The following is a 16,174-nucleotide window of genomic DNA, read 5'->3' as shown; positions in this document are numbered from 1 at the left end:
GCTGGTCGCTGGTACTTGGTGACCAGGGGCTTCAGTGCAGGGAAAGGACATGAGCCTCATGCGTGTACATGCGAGGCAATCAGAATGGAGATTTTCACATGAGCCACCTCAAGGAGGGGGTGACTGAGCATGAGAAAGAGGCATTGTCCAAAGAGAGAATAGAGGATCTTTTTCCAGAAATGGCACGGATCCTCGGATTTATAAATTGCGGTCAGTCTCAAGACTGATATATTTTTCTTAAATACCTTGTTACCTTGTAGTGAAATTGTAGCACACCAAAGTTAAAGATAAAATCTTAAAAGTAATCAGGGGCACCTCGGTGGCTCAGTCATTAAGCGTCTGCCTTCTGCTCAGCTCATGATCCCAGCATCTGGGATCGAGCCCCACATCAGGCTCCCTGCTCAGTGGGAAGCCTGCTTCTCCCTCTCCCACTCCTCTTGCTTGTGTTCCCTCTCTCTCTGTGTCTCTATCAAATAAACAAATAAAATATTTTTTAAAAATCTTAAAAGTAATCAAAGAGAAGAGTTTTTTCACCAAGAACTACAGCTAGACTTCCCAACAGCAGCAAGAGCTAGAATATGAGGGACTACCCAATTATTTGGGGGCACATATGCATGCGGATGGACAAAACACGGATCAGAATGACTCAGACTAATACTGTATCGAGTTTATCCCTGAGGATGGAGAGAAGAAGCAGATGAACACTGGGAGAGTCTTTAGCTGGGCTGTCACATTTCATTTATTTAAAAATAGCATTTTTGTTTACTGAAATGGTAGGCTTAAGGCAAATAAGATAAAGTATTAACAACTATCTAATTTTGATGGGATGCCCTAGAAACTTGTTAATTTCTGTGCTAATTTGCATGCCAGAGTGGTGTCAAGTTCAAAAAACAATGTTTTCAGATCTATTTCCTTTCCCTCCTTTATTTGACCTGTGCTCACAGAACGTCGATCAGTTAGAGTAAAATTGATGCTGAATTTCCAGCATGTCTAACAAGGAGAGTCATTCTTCAGATCGACTTGTCACACATTCGAAGGAGACACAATGTTAAGAGACTGGAATTGGCAGTGAACATCTCTTTGGAACCTGAACCAGCATTGTTGAAAAGAGCAAAGACCACTAAATTCATTCACTGGTTCATGAAATTACAGACCCTGAGTTGACATCCAAAACCAAGGCATCTGTTATTTAGGAAAATTTATATATAATGAAGATCTGAATACCTAATGGAATTACTAAAGAAGATTCCAGAGTTTCTTTTTTCAGAGGTTGTGGTCTTTTATTTTTTTTTTTAATTAACATATAATGTATTATTTGCTTAGGGGTACAGGTCTGTGAATCATCAGTCTTAGGCAATTCCTAACACTCACCATAGCACACGTAGTGTTCGTCATCTAGCCCCCCATCCCACCCAACCTCCCCAGCAGCCCTCAGTCTGTTTCCTGAGATTAAGAGTCTCTTATGATTTGTCTCCCTCCCAATCCCATCTTGTTCCATTTTTTCCCTCCCGTCCCCCCACGACCGTGCCATGCCTCTCAAATTCCTCATATCAGAGAGATCATATGGTCATCGTCTTTCTCTGATTGACTTATTCCCTCAGCATAATACCCTCTAGTTCCATTTAATGATTTTGTTATTAATTGGTTTATAAAATTGGCTGCTCCCATATTAGGGCATAGATATTTAAAATTGTTAGATCTTCTTGTTGGATAGACCCTTTAAATATGATATAGTGTCCTTCCTCATCTCATATTATAGTCTTTGGCTTAAAATATAATTTATCTGATCTAAGGACTGCCAGCCCAGCCTTCTTTTGATGTCTATTAGCATAGTAAATTATTTTCCACCCCCTCACTTTAAATCTGGAGGTGTCTTTGGGTCTAAAATGAGTTTCTTGTAGATAGCATATTGATGGGTTTTGGTTTTTTATCCATTCTGATACCCTGTGTCTTTCGATTGGGGCATTTAGCCCATTTACATTCAGGGTAACTATTGAAAGATATGAATTTAGAGCCACTGTATTGCCTGTAAAGTGACCGTTGCTGTATATTTTTTCTGTTCCTTAATGGTCTGTTATTTTTAGGGTTTCTCTTTGCTTAGAGGACCCCTTTCAATATCTCCTGTAGGGCTGGTTTGGCGTTTGCAAATTCTTTTCTTGTTTGTTTGTCCTGGAAGCTTTTTATCTCTCCTTCTATTTTCAATGACAGCCTAGCTGGTTATAGTATTCTTGGCTGCATATTTTTCTCATTTAGTGCTCTGAATATATCCTGCCAGTCCTTTCTGGCCTGCCAGGTCCCTGTGGCTAGGTCTGCTGCCAATCTAATATTTCTACCATTGTATGTTACCGACCTCTTGTCCTGAGCTGCTTTCAGGATTTTCTATGTCACTGACACTTGTAAATTTCATTATTAGATGACAGGTGTTGACCTATTTTTATGGATTTTGAGGGGGGGTTCTCTGTGCCTCCTGGATTTTGATGCTTGTTCCTTTCACCAAATTAGGGAAATTCTGTGCTATAATTTGCTCCAATATACCTGCCTCTCTCTTTCTTCTTCTTCTAGAATCCCAATTATTCTAATATTGTTTCATCTTATGGTTTCACTTATCTCTCAAATTCTCCCCTCATGGTCCAGTAGTTGTTTGTCTCTCTCTTGCTTAGCTTCTTTATTCTCCATCATTTGGTCTTCTGTATCACCAACTCTCTCTTCTGCCTTATTTATCCTGGCAGTAAGAGCCTCCATTTCTGATTGCCGTCATTACTACCTTTTTCTACTTCAACTTAGTTAGATTTTAGTTCTTTTATTTCTCCAGAAAGGGATTTTCTAGTATCTTCCATGCTCTTCTCGAGCCCAGCTAGCACCTTGATAATCGTCATTCTGAACTCTAGTTCTGACAACTTACTAATGTCTGTATTGATTAGGTCCCTAGCCATCGATACTCCCTCTTGTTCTTTTATTTGAGTTGAGTTTTTCTGCCTTGTCATTTTACCCAAATTAGAATAGATAGAGAATAAAATACTCAAAGTGTAGCAACAACCCTAGAAAAATATACACTAACCAAATTGGAAGACACCTGAGATTGGGGAAGAAGAAAGGAGAACAAAACAACAACAACAACAAAACAAAAACAAATAAAAACAAACAAACGGGGCGCCTGGGTGGCTCAGAGGATTAAGTCTCTGCCTTCAGCTGAGGTCATGGTCCCAGGGTCCTGGGATCGAGTCCTGCATTGGGCTCTTTGGTCAACGGGAGCCCGCTTCTTTCTCTCCCTCTGCCTGTCATTTCCTCTGTTTGTGCTCTCTCTCTCTCTGGCAAATAAATAAATAAATAAAATCTTTAAACAAACAAACAAACATACAGAGACTGGTGAATAGAACAGAGCCAAACACTTGATTTTGATTTTGAGTGTATTTTGGTCTGTTAGGAGAAACTGCCTCTCAAAATTTTAAAGAAAGAAAAACTTATATATACAAAAATAAGAGTAAACATGATGAAAGGATGGAATATGACTGGAAAGATGAAAATTTAAAAAGTAATTGATAAGGTAAGAGGTTGATTGAAAAAAGAAAAAAAAAGAGGAAAGACTGTAATCAGGTTAAAGACTAGAACAAAGCCATGCACTAGATTTAGGGTGTATTTTGATCTGTTAGAAGAAACTCTATCCCAAAATTTTAAAAAACTAAAAACCTATATGTATGCAAAAGTAAGGTTAAATACAATGAAGAGATAGAATATGACTATAACAGTGAAAATTTTAAAAAGATTTTTTAAAAAGGTATTGATAAGATGAAATATTTTTAAAGGATTAAAATAGGAAAGAGGGAAAATTTAAAAAAAAAGAATAAGAAAAAAATAAAATTTTAAAAATTTAACTTTGAAAGACAAAGAACCTGGAGAAAATACCATGAATTCTATGTGCTGCATTCCCTTTGCTCTGGAATTCCTCAGTTCTCATTGATCAGTAGACTTGGCCTTGGCTGGATGTTCTTGCTGATCTTCTGCAGAAGGGGCCTGTTGCCCTGATTCTCAAACGTCTTTGCCCGAGGTCGAACCAAACCGCCCTTGCCACGGGGCCCGGCTAAGCGATCTGCTCCGGTTCGCGCTCGGAGCTTTTGTTCCCTGAGCGCTTTCCGTACCGCTTTGGAGGACGGGAATGAAGATGGCGGCTGCCCAGTCTCCATTCCTCAGTGCTTCCTCAGAGAAAAGCCGTCAGTCCTTCCCGTCTCCCTGGTCTCCGGCTGCGCTCGGAGCTCACCCGGGCTGTGACCGAGCGTTTCTGTCTCTGTCGCGGCCCCGTTTGGAGTTTCCAAACCCAGCAGATTCCTTCACTGCACTTCCCAGCGAAGGTGAGTCTTCCCGGATTTGCCACTTGTGGGGTCCCTGCGCAGAGAGCAGTGGCCTGTCGCGCCCCAGATCATGGTTTAAGGTAACCCCGAGCTGAAAGCTCCCTCCTCGGCTGTCTCCGCTGCCGGCCTCCCCGCTCCGACACCTGGGAGCTCTGCTGCACTCAGACACCCCCGGTCTTTCTGTGACCCCGCGGGTCCTGAGACCACACTGTCCCCCGTGAGCTCCCCCCACCTCGCTTAGCATCTGGATTGACTCCGGGGAGCCTCCATAGAGCCTGCTTCTAAAACTTTTTAAAACTTGTGATTTTGTGCCCTGCTGCTCTGCTGCTTGCCGGGAGCTGGCCCCTCCCCCACGCTGTCTATTTGCTCTTGGATTGACCTCCCTGCACATCCTACCTTCCAGAAAGTGGTGGCTTTTCTGTTCCTAGAATTGCTGCTATTTTTGTCTTCAATCTTCTGTTGAATTTGTAGGTGTTCAGAATGGTTTGATAACTATCTGGCTGATCTCCTGGGACCCCACAATATTTAGGTCTCCTACTCTGCCATCTTCTCCTACTCAGGCTTTTTTTTTTTTTTTTTTTTTTTTTTTAATACAATGGTTCTTTGGTCAGTGAATTAGCTGTGGGCTCAGCGAGATTGGGGTGGGGAGGGTACACAAGGGACTCCTCTGGGGTCCCTTGATAATCCTTCATGAGCTACTTAATATACGTGTCTAGCTTATTATCTTAACTGGATTCCAAAATTTTCTCATTTGGGGAAGTATTCCTAGAAAACAGGAGTGAAGAATTGGGGAGCGTGAAACAGGAAGGTTAGTGATGCCTTCTTGGGTCATCTCTTCCAGGCCACCTAGGCATGATCCCACCAGGGCCAACTAAGTCGCTGTGTAGACCACACTTCTAAATAGACCAAGCCCTTGAAGGGTGGGAGCAAACTTTGCTCACTACCTCCTGTTGTTCAAGCATTGCCTCTTGGGGAACTGAGTTCCTCATGCATGCAGCCGACACGTGTGTGAGTGCCGGCCTGCTTGTGTGGGCTCGGGAGGTCTCGCCATGTGACATTTGTTTGACACTATGGTCGCTGCAGCTCTAGCTGGAGTAAGGCAAGGCACACATTTTGTCCCATGCAGGGGGTCACTGCAAAAATGGCAATCTCCTGGGGTAGGAGATACTGGGAAAATCCATGTGTTGTTTCCATCTTAACACTCAGGGAGCAAAACTATACATCAAGGTTGTTGGCTTTGGACAGTGGAAATTATTATTTCTCATTCCTATGCATTTGAATCAAAACAAGATTGTATGGGGGTGCCTGGGTGGCTCAGTGGGTTAAGCCGCTGCCTTCGGCTCAGGTCATGATCCCAGCGTCCTGGGATCGAGTCCCACATCGGGCTCTCCGCTCAGCGGAGAGCCTGCTTCCCTTCCTCTCTCTCTGCCTGCCTCTCTGCCTACTTGTGATCTCTCTCTGTCAAATAAATAAATAAAATCTTTAAAAAAAAAAAAAACAAGATTGTATGGAATAGGTCATGCCCTGGTTTTCAGAGGAAGCAGGGAATCCATCTCAGAATCCCTCTGAAGTGCACTGATGGTGCATTTGGAGAAGATGCCATTCACTGAAGGCCGTTAGGGTCATCTCATTCTTTAAGTCATAAGCAAAAAAGAAACAATTTTTTTTTCTCCTTCACATTCTGTGTTTTGAGAGTGTGTTATAAGGATTATAATGTCACAAAGCTCCCTCAGAGCAATGCATTGCTTAAATTGCATTATTTATCTCAACATTCAACTTTGGGTTCTCTAAGTAGCAAAGATTCACCCTTGTTGGGTTTGGGGAGAAAAAACAAAATATCTGAAAATATTTTTTTCTCTTAGATCCAAGATCCTAATGAATAATTAAAGCTTAATTTATAATTAAGCCTGTCTTACCAATAACTGAAATAACCTACCAGAAATATCAGTCTCTAGGCATGTGTGTCCCCATCTACTTGTTGTAACTGTTGGCTCCTGGAAAAGACCACAGAGGAACATTTCCCAAAGTGCATCTTCCAAAGTGCAGGAAGCCTGACCAAGTATACCAAACTCCAAATTAGCAGGATGAAGAGAAGTTCTTGGAGGCTTGATTGCGGTAGTTTCAAACACAACAACTGGGGGAATTATTTTATGCTCAAATAGGATATGTAAGAGCCTCATTGCACTAAGGAGGTATATAGAATGGAGCTATAACTTGTTTAATAGTTCGAAAAGAAAAAAAAAGAATTCAGATTATCCATGGATGTCCCAATCATAAATGGATTTTTGAGAGGAAAGATAATGCTTTGGGCTACATTGAGTTGACATGTGGAAGGTGACTGGACGCTGTCCCCGCAGTGTACTCCCATGATCCCAAAGACAGAGCCCTGGGTAGACCAGGTGCCTGAGCTGAGGTGGGGGTGCGGGGGGGGGGGCAGGACTAAACTTTTCAGAACACCCACCATGTGGGGGGTGTTTGCTTGCACCATGTTTCATGTCATCCTTCCTTCACAACCTCGGTCACATGAGGTTATCGCTGTCATTTTGCAGAGGCAGAAGCTGGTTCTCAGTGTCGCTGACTCTGAGGGTCTGGGACCCAGATCCAGCTGCCAGCTGGTGTGGGATGGCTTCCAGGCACAGTCATGGTGCTTTATGTAATTTCTGATTTTATGATGCACCAAAAGAGCTTACATTGCTTAAGGAACTCTACAGGGATTTGTTCCAGAATGGACTAGGCTGGAAGGAAAAATCAGCCTATGAAAGGATGAAAAAGGTTCAATGATTTCAGTATCTCCAAAGTGTGGTTTTAGATACCTGGGATCTTGAGACTCTGGTTAACTTTATGTCCTGTGTTTCATCCCCAAGCTGCCAGCCGACCCCTTTGATGAGACAACCCCAGTGAATTAGCAGCTGTAGCAACAGTGAGGCCATTTTCAACCCCACGTTTGAGTTTATGGCCATACACGCAGGTCCCTGAATGCTCTTATATCCCCGTGTGCATGTTTTATTCCCCCAGTGCCTAGATGAGAAGAGACCAGAGGGCTAGTAACCTTCTCAAGGTCAAAGAGTTTCCCAGTGGTAGGGCCAGCATTGCCATCTGCTTCTCTTGGCTCTGGTTCTAGTGGAGTTTCCAAGACACCAGACAGTGGAAAAGTGACACCTGTGTCACCCAAGGTAGAGTGGAAATTTGCCTCTCTGCCCATAGACTTTTCAGATTTGACATGTTTTAAGTTAAGCACCTGATCTTTCATTTTACATGGAATGTGCTAAACCTAGAGCCTTCCCCACCTCAGTTACGGGGACTCTAGTCATCCAGCTGTCCTGATGAGCAAACAAATAAGCACAATCCTTGGAAGGATTCTTGCCCTCCTCTTTCTCTCACACCCACAAAATCCTCCTGACTTTACCTTGAAAACTATCCAGAATCTGATGGCTTCTCACCCCCTCCACAGCTGTTCAGCTGGTCTCAGCCCCCCTCATCACCTGCATGGATTCTTGCAATTCTTGCAATTGGTCTCCCTGCTTCTTGCCTTTGGCCCCTAGATAACAGTCACAGTGATCTTTCTAAGATAGGACGCAGGTCATAAGTCAGATCAACTCTTCCTCTGCCTAAAACCCTGCACTGGCTCCTCGTTTCACCCAGAATAAAGGCTGAAATTCTTGCAGTGACTACAAAGTCCTGTCTCTTTGCTCCAACCCCATTGTCTTGATCACCTCCACTCCAACTATGTTCTTCTGTTCCACTCCAGCCACACTGGCTTCCTTACTGTTCTGGAATTCCAGGCACATTCTGACGTCAGGGCCTTTATTCTAGATGCTGCCTCTCCTGAGGGTGCTATTTCCCAGATTCTGTGTGGCCAACCCCCTCACCTCCACCACCACTTTGCTTCCCACCAAGGGCAGCCCTGGAAGCTCTTTGATCCTACATTCTGCTCCATACCATTGTGTCTGACTTTCTTAACTCTATTTTTTTTCTTTTCTTCCTTCTGTCTTACTATTATTATTATATAATCTTATAGTAGGCAACAGAATAACTCTGTTATTATTCAGTTATATTCTGTGACACTCCCTGCGGGAGGATTAGACCTCCTCCTTTCCATTGACATCTAACATTGCTTTATGACTTGCTCTGATCATTGACGAGTGAGCTTACCAGCAATATCCAGGTGGTGTGAGTCATCAATGAACTTTTGTAGTGGGAGCCACTGAACTATTTGGAATACTTCGTCTATCTTAACTCATAACTGTTTTTCTTGCTCACTGGTATATCCCACACCTGGAGAATAATTGGAAAAAGTGCTAAAGAGTCAGCCATCCATTGGTCAATAACCCGTGTTATTGACTAATAATTGTTTCTAGAAGCTGGACCATGGAAGAGTTGGACATATTTTCCTAAAACCATTATGTCACAAGTGATCTATCTTTGACCATTGAACTCCTGTCATCACTAACACTATTTTTTTTAGGATCATACCTTTAAAATAGCTTTACTGAAGTATATTTGCATTAAAAATCCACTTATTTTAAATGTCTAGTTTGGTGATTTTTGATATGTATAAGTAGTGACAGACCTCTACCACAGTCAAGATATTGAAGAGTTCCATCCCTTTATCAAGTTTTGTCTTGACAGCCACAATTTGTTTTTCCATTCACAAGCTGGTAAACATTTGAGTTGTAGGTAGGTTTTGGTTAATTACCTTATTGTGTTAAAATATACATAACATAAAATCTACCATTTTAACTCTTTTTGAGTCCCAGTTAGGTGGCAATAGATTCACGAAGTGTTAGCACTATCACCACCATCCACTTCTAGAATGTTTCCATCATCCCCCAAAAGAAACTTCTACCCAGAAGATGCTAATTCTCCATTCTTCCTTCCCTGAGGCTGTTTGTATGAATGTTACTACTCTCAGTATCTAAAAGAAGTGGAATTATAAGTATTTGACCTTTTGTGACTGATTTATTTCATATCGTCATAATTTATTCAGTGTTCACTCATGCAGTATCATGTCTCAGATTCTCATTTTTTAGGGCTGAATACTATTCCATTGATTATATCTATCACATTTTATTTACCCGTTCATCTATTGATTGACACTGGATTATTTATACTTCTTGGCTATTATGAATAATGCTGTTGAGAACCTTGGGTGTACGAGGATCTGTTTGACCCCCTGCTTTCAATTCTGTTGGGTATACAAGTTGAAATGGAGTTGATGGATTATATGGTAATTCTATGTTCAACTTGAGGAACTGCCAAACTGGTTTCCACAGGGTGTGCACCATTTCCTAAGGGCTCCAATTTCTCCACATCTTCACCAACAATTTTTACTTTCTGTTTTGTTTTTTAATTTTTAATTTTTTTATATTAGCATTATAGTGGGTGTGAAGTTTGTGGTTGTAGTTTGATTTGCATTTCCCTAAAGGCTGGTGATGTTGAGCATATTTTCATGTGCTTATTGGCCATTTGCTTTTCTTCTTTGGACAAATGTCTATTCAAGTCTTTTGTCCATTTTTTTTTTAGGTGGACTTTTGATCTTTTTGTTATAAGAGTTCTTTCTGGATATCAAGCCCTTATATGATTTGCAAATATTTTTTCCCATTCTTTGGGGTGCCTTTCCACTTCCTTGATACTGTCCTTTAATGCTGAAAGTTTTTAATTTTGATAAGGCCCAATTTATTTATTTTTTTCTTTGGCTGCCTGTGCTTAGGTGTTGTATGAATCATGACAAATCTAATGTTATGAAGATTTTTGTTTTCTTCTAGGAGTTTTACAGTTTCAGAATATTATATATTCTACTTATATTTAAGTCTTTAATCCATTTTGAGTTAATTTTTGTATCTGATGTAAAGTAAGAATCCAGCTTCATTCTTTTGCCCAAGGATATCTAGTTTTCCCAGCACCATTTGTTGAAAAAACAGTCCTTCCCCCACGGAATAGGCTTGGCACCTTGTCAAAAACCAGTTGACCATGTATTTGGGTTTATTGCTTGACTCTATTCCATTGCTTTATGTGTGTCCTTATGTAAGTATCACACTGTTTTTAATTACTGTAGTTTTATAGTAAGTTTTGAAACCAGGAAGTGAGTCCTCTAGCTTTGTTCTTTGTCAAGAACATCAGTGCTTCATGGTCCCTTGAAGTTCCATATGAATTTTAGGATAGCTTTTACTATTTTTGAGAAACAAACAAACAAAAACTACTGTTGGTATTTTTTAGGGGTTGCATTGAATCCTATGAAAACTATGTAGATCATTTTGGATAGTCTTGTGACCTTAATAATATCAAGTTCTCCAATCCATGAACTTGGGATGTTTTTCTGCGTCTTTAGCTAAAGAAGATGTAAATTCAGCAATGCTTTGTAGTTCTGGTACACAAGTCTTTTGCCTCCTTGATTATATTTATTTCTATTTTATTATTTTAAATATTATTGTGATGAGATTTTTTTTTAATTTCTCTTTTTGGGTTGTTCATTGTCAGTGTATAGAGATGCAACATATTTTTGTGTGTTAATTTTGTATCTTACAACTTTACTGAGTTCATTTCTTGGCTCTAATAGATGTTTGTGTATATGTGTGTGTAATCTTTAAGTTTTTCTACATATCATATCATCTGTGATATCTGATCAGAGATAAGTTTATTTCTTCTTCTGCAATTTGAATCCTTTTATTTCTTTTTTCTTGACTAATTTCTCTGGCTATAACCTCTAATACTATGTTGAATAGAAGTGGTGAAAGCAGGCATCTTTGGTTTTGGTTATAGTTTCTTTCCTTTTTTTTTTAAGATTTATTTATTTATTTGACAGACAGAGATCACAGGTAGGCAGAGAGGCAGGTAGAGAGAGAGGGGGAAGCAGGCTCCCCACCAAGCAGAGAGCCCAATGTGGGACTCCATCCCAGGACCCTGAGATCATAACCTGAGCCAAAGGCAGAGGCTTTAACCCACTGAGCCACCCAGGCACCCCTTGGTTATAGTTTTTGACTGTCTTGGTTTTGAATAATGCTGATATGACTTATGTGTTCAAATATTTACATGGACATGTTACATATCTCTTGGGAGATACCTAAGAGTTGGGTTGGTGGGTCACATGGGAAGTGCATGTTTGATTTCAGAAGGTAATGTCATACTGCTTCCTAAAGTGGCTGCACTATTTTGCCTTCTAACCAGCAATGTGTGAGACTTCCATTTGGTCCACATCCTCACCAGCACTTGGTTTAGTCAGTCTTCTAGCTTGAGACATTCTAGTGGCTGGGTAGGGCTTGTGTGGCAAGTGGCATGGTGGGGCTTGTGTTTTTTTTTAGAAGGGCTCATGTGATTTTAAACTTGCATTTCCCTGATAACTAATGATTATGAGAATTTTTTAATGTGCTAGTTAAACTTAAAAACAAACCCCAGGATGAATATAAAGTTAGAAACTTTTGTTGTCAAATATATCTTTCTGTGAGCTTTCCAACAGGATAGGTCCCTTAGATCATGTTTTGGTAGAAAGAGTGAAGAATGGCTGAGGGCAAATTGTTCTTTCTATATTTTATTTTCTCTTGAAATCCTCTCCCCACCATTTTTTCTCTGTGGCCTTTTTGGAAATGGTATCTTATTACTCTTCCATTTCTTTCTGTCTTTTTAAAAAAGTAATTTCCATGCCCAGATGGAGCCAAGCATGGGGCTAGAACCCATGATCCTTAAGATCAAGACCCAAGCCGAAATCAAGAGTTGGACGCCCAACTGACTGAGCCACCCAGGAGCCTCATCAATCTTTCATTTCTTGATGTAAACTTAGGTTTAAATGTTACCTCTTCCAAACTTATTTTAAATTCTAAAAAAAAAAAAAAAAAATTAAGGATGAAAGACTGTGTTCTTTGTTAAAGAAATTGAAGGGGGGAAAGGAAGAGAAATTGAAGGGGAAAGAGAATGAAATGAGTTTGATGAAATAAGGACTTTATGAAGGATTATAATGTTTTGAAGGAGCGAGAGAAGGAATAGAATATTTACTAAAGGTCTGTTGAGGACCGACACAGTCACAGTTCTGAAGGCTCAAAAATGAGTGAGAATTCCACATGACCAGACCATCAGCCATGTCACATGTGCCCCTCCTCCTCACCTGAATATGCCTCCTCACCCAGGAATATGCCTGATGGCTCCTTGGGGACATTTGTCATGGCTTTCAGTGTTTGTGACAAATGCCAACTAATAGAAACATTTTACTGTCTTAAGAACAATTAATGTTGCTCATCTCTATTTTTCAAAGCTGTGAGAAAACCTGCCTTTTTTCCAAGGAGACACTATCTCTTTTGTTTGCCATACACATACTCCGGAAGAAAGTCCCCTGTTCTCAACACGTGTGGAAATGTGAGAGACCCATAGAGAATCGTCATCCAGCACTAACTGCCCCAGGACTATCACCACAGACATGTTTGCTCCAACATTAGCTTTATGACAATGTTATCTATTGGGTGCTTGCTAATATATCTTCCTTACCACGCAAAAATATTTTAGGGGAGTGTTACATGACCAAGAACTAGAACATGTGTCTGCTATCTGTAGTGCTGAAAAGTCATCTGGATGGCTTACAACAATTAAATTAAAAAATCTCATCCATGGTGTGTTTTCTTCAGAGTCTATTTTCAACAAAATCCATAGATTTATTCCTTGAGTGGCTGTTTTCCACACAGAATCATGAGAGCCCATGTGATAAAAGACAAAATTCCTAAGAAACAGAAACTCTAAGACAGTCCCTGACTTCAAGGAGTTAAAAACAATTTTGATCCCATGAAGTTGTTGCCATAATACATGACATTAACCAAGAAAAGAGGCTGAGTTAGGTTAAAAATGACATTTATCTGGATCTCAGAACTGCAATTTGGGGAACACAGATTTGGGCAGGAGCCCAAGTCATGCCAATATATTTATTAATATATTTATATTATTATTATTATTAATATATTATTATATTTGCTAATATATTTATCCCCTGCCCTAAGGAATAAATTCAAGAGTTTTTAAAAACAAAAGGGTATGCTTGCCTAGGTTGTTTATAAAAGATTTTGATTGGTGTTGGTGGCAGAGCAGTCATCTGTGCTGAAGATCCTTGGTTGTTAAGGCTGTCACTAAGCAAAGCCTCGTGACAGCAAATTGCAGGTGTTTGGACTGAGAATATTGGAATATTGGTGGTTGGCTCAGGTCAAAAGTTCATGGCTTTCCAGTCAGGACATGCATAAGGCCCATCTCCTTAATGGCCTCCCAGCTCCATTTCACAACTCCTTGATATAAATCAGCCCATTTCATATCACCTCTTGCAGGGATATGCTATTAGGTGACAGGACAATAAAGGTTTGTGAGGAAAAGCGGGCTTACCAGATTGCAGGAAATAGTTATACGTTATTTGTGCTTACTGCTAATGAAATGGTAAATGACTTTGAGGACCTAATAATGCAGAGAATACCCAATGTTTAAACCCTTGTTTTGCATCATGACAGATTCCTTCTCTGACAATGATACAGGGACATTTTACAAGAGAAAAATGTTAGCTGCCCTCTAAAATTCAGGGCAATGTCATTTGGGTAATACCATCTTTGGATCCAGTAAAGCCTTTTCAAGGTTGAATCATGTTTTCAGTGTTGTTTCCTCTTGGTAGCAAAGAGAGGCATTTGTGCTGGCGGCTATCATAACATCAACTGTGCTCTCCGGATAGTCTCTCAGGTAACAAATGCGGGTGCCTGTTTTGCTCAGGGCATATGACAGGTGCTCACAGGGTTCTGCGCGCTCATGTGAAATTCGTATTTATCCAAAATAATGGAAAGGATAATTATCATTTACTACTTTAAGAGAATCTTTAGTTTTACGAGAGAATTCGCTGTAGGATTCCCCTATATGGCAGCATTCCTGATTGAATTAAAACTGTCATTTGCTTGGCCACAGTGGAATATACGTGCAACTCTCTGGCCACATATTTACTGGGTGAAAGATATCACTCCAGAAGCTCTTCACTCTTTACATTTGCTCTCAAACTGCACTGAATTTCATAATTCACGTCAGCAGCATCTTACCAGGTAGAATCCTAGGTTTGCAGGGCTATTAAATAAAGAATTCCATTTACCAAACCAAACCAAACCAAACCAAATTCCTGCTCTATGCATGAGAGTAACTCGTAAAATGCAGACCAAACTGGAACGTCATTGTCTCTTGTGTGTTTTGTGTTCTCTCCCACAATGTTCTGGGATATTGTGAAATTCTTTTAAAATAGGCAAGGGAGAAATGTAATGACATCAGGTGGCTGGTTTCTAATCAGCCCATGAACATCAAGTTCCAGATGGCAGAGCAAATTTGTAATTTTGCTGTGTGGTGGGATTATTTATCGATACCTATTAAACAGTCAGCAACTCCATATTCTGGACTGTACTCCAGTGATTCTAAATGACTTACATCTGCCTTGTAAACATGCCTGCTTCCCTGAGACTGTTGACATTTCTGGAATGGCATTTGATTCTGTTTTGCCTTGGCCTGTTCCCAGGAGGCTGTCGTTATTTATAGACCTAAACCAGTTTTCTACTTCCTCCATCTTCCTTCCTCTCTAAGGTGTGCTGAAGCTGTTGGGAGTTCAGGTCAGTTTTAATGATAGCAGAAGGTCTTGTCTTGGGTCTGATCTTCCAGCTGTGCTAGGTTCCAGTACACATAAAGCTCAGGGGTGCCTGGGTAGCTCAGTTGGTTAAGCATCAGACTCTTGATTTCAGCTGATGTCATGATCTCAGGGTCAGGTCATGATTTCAGTGTCACGTGCTTGAGCCCAACATCATAGCATGGAGGAGTGCTTGAGATTCTCTGTCCTTTTTCCTCTGCCCTTCCCCACTTGCACACTGTCTCTAAATAAATAAATAAATAAAATCTTTAAAAAACAAAAAACAAAAAAAAAAACCCTCCCCCAAAAACATAAAGCTAAGAGACTGTTAGCCCTGAGCATGGGTGGTCCAAGAAGACAAATTATTGGGGTCCTTCATGAAGGGAGGGGTAGGATTCCAAACCACAATAAGGGATGGGGCAACCCACCTCATCAGACCAGCGACAGAGCTAGAGGAGTCAGCTGGGCAAGGAGGAGCTGGCAGGGGCCTTGGTCCAGGCAAGTGACAGGCCTGTGGCTCGTTCATAAAATGGTAGTTGCACACCTGCTAGGTTCAGAGCAATATCCAGAACCCAGGATGACCAGGTCAAGAGGTAGGGATAGGGATCAGGGAAAAAGGTGAGATGATGAGAATGGAGCAAGAAAGCTTCCAGAAGTTTGGGAACTGGCCCGAGCTCTGCCAATAGGATCCATTTAAATTCACGGCAGAGGATGTTTTGAATGTCCCAAGAAGCTTATAATTTTGAGTAGAAATTCTCAAATAGTGGTCTGTAGGCTTATAGCATCATAATTGGATGGGCAAAAAGGAGGTGGGGCATGAAAAATGCAGACTCAGGTGCCCCATCCCAGACCTACTGAATTGGAATCCCCGAGGAGTCTGAATTCACAAAGAAAATGAAATCACTCACTTCTAATCATGAGTCCTTTTTTTTTGGTGGGGGTGGGGGACAGAGGAAAAGAGAGAATCTCAAGCAGGCTCCATGTTCATTGCAGAGCCCGAGCAGGGCTCAATCTCACAACCCTGAGATCATGACCTGATCCAAAACCAAGAGTTGGATGACTAACCAAGCGAGCCACCCCTAATCATATCTCTTACACAGCTTTCTTGAGAACCATAGCTTTAAAAAGATCTTTTGGTGAGCATTTTTTGCAAATTAAAAAAAATCTATCTGACTCTATTTCTCTCTCTCTCTCTGTCTATCATGATCTATATAATCTA

This window comes from Mustela erminea, chromosome 17 (genome assembly GCF_009829155.1).
Source record: "Mustela erminea isolate mMusErm1 chromosome 17, mMusErm1.Pri, whole genome shotgun sequence".
NCBI lineage: Eukaryota > Metazoa > Chordata > Mammalia > Carnivora > Mustelidae > Mustela > Mustela erminea.
Note: the sequence above shows the minus strand (reverse complement) of the source record.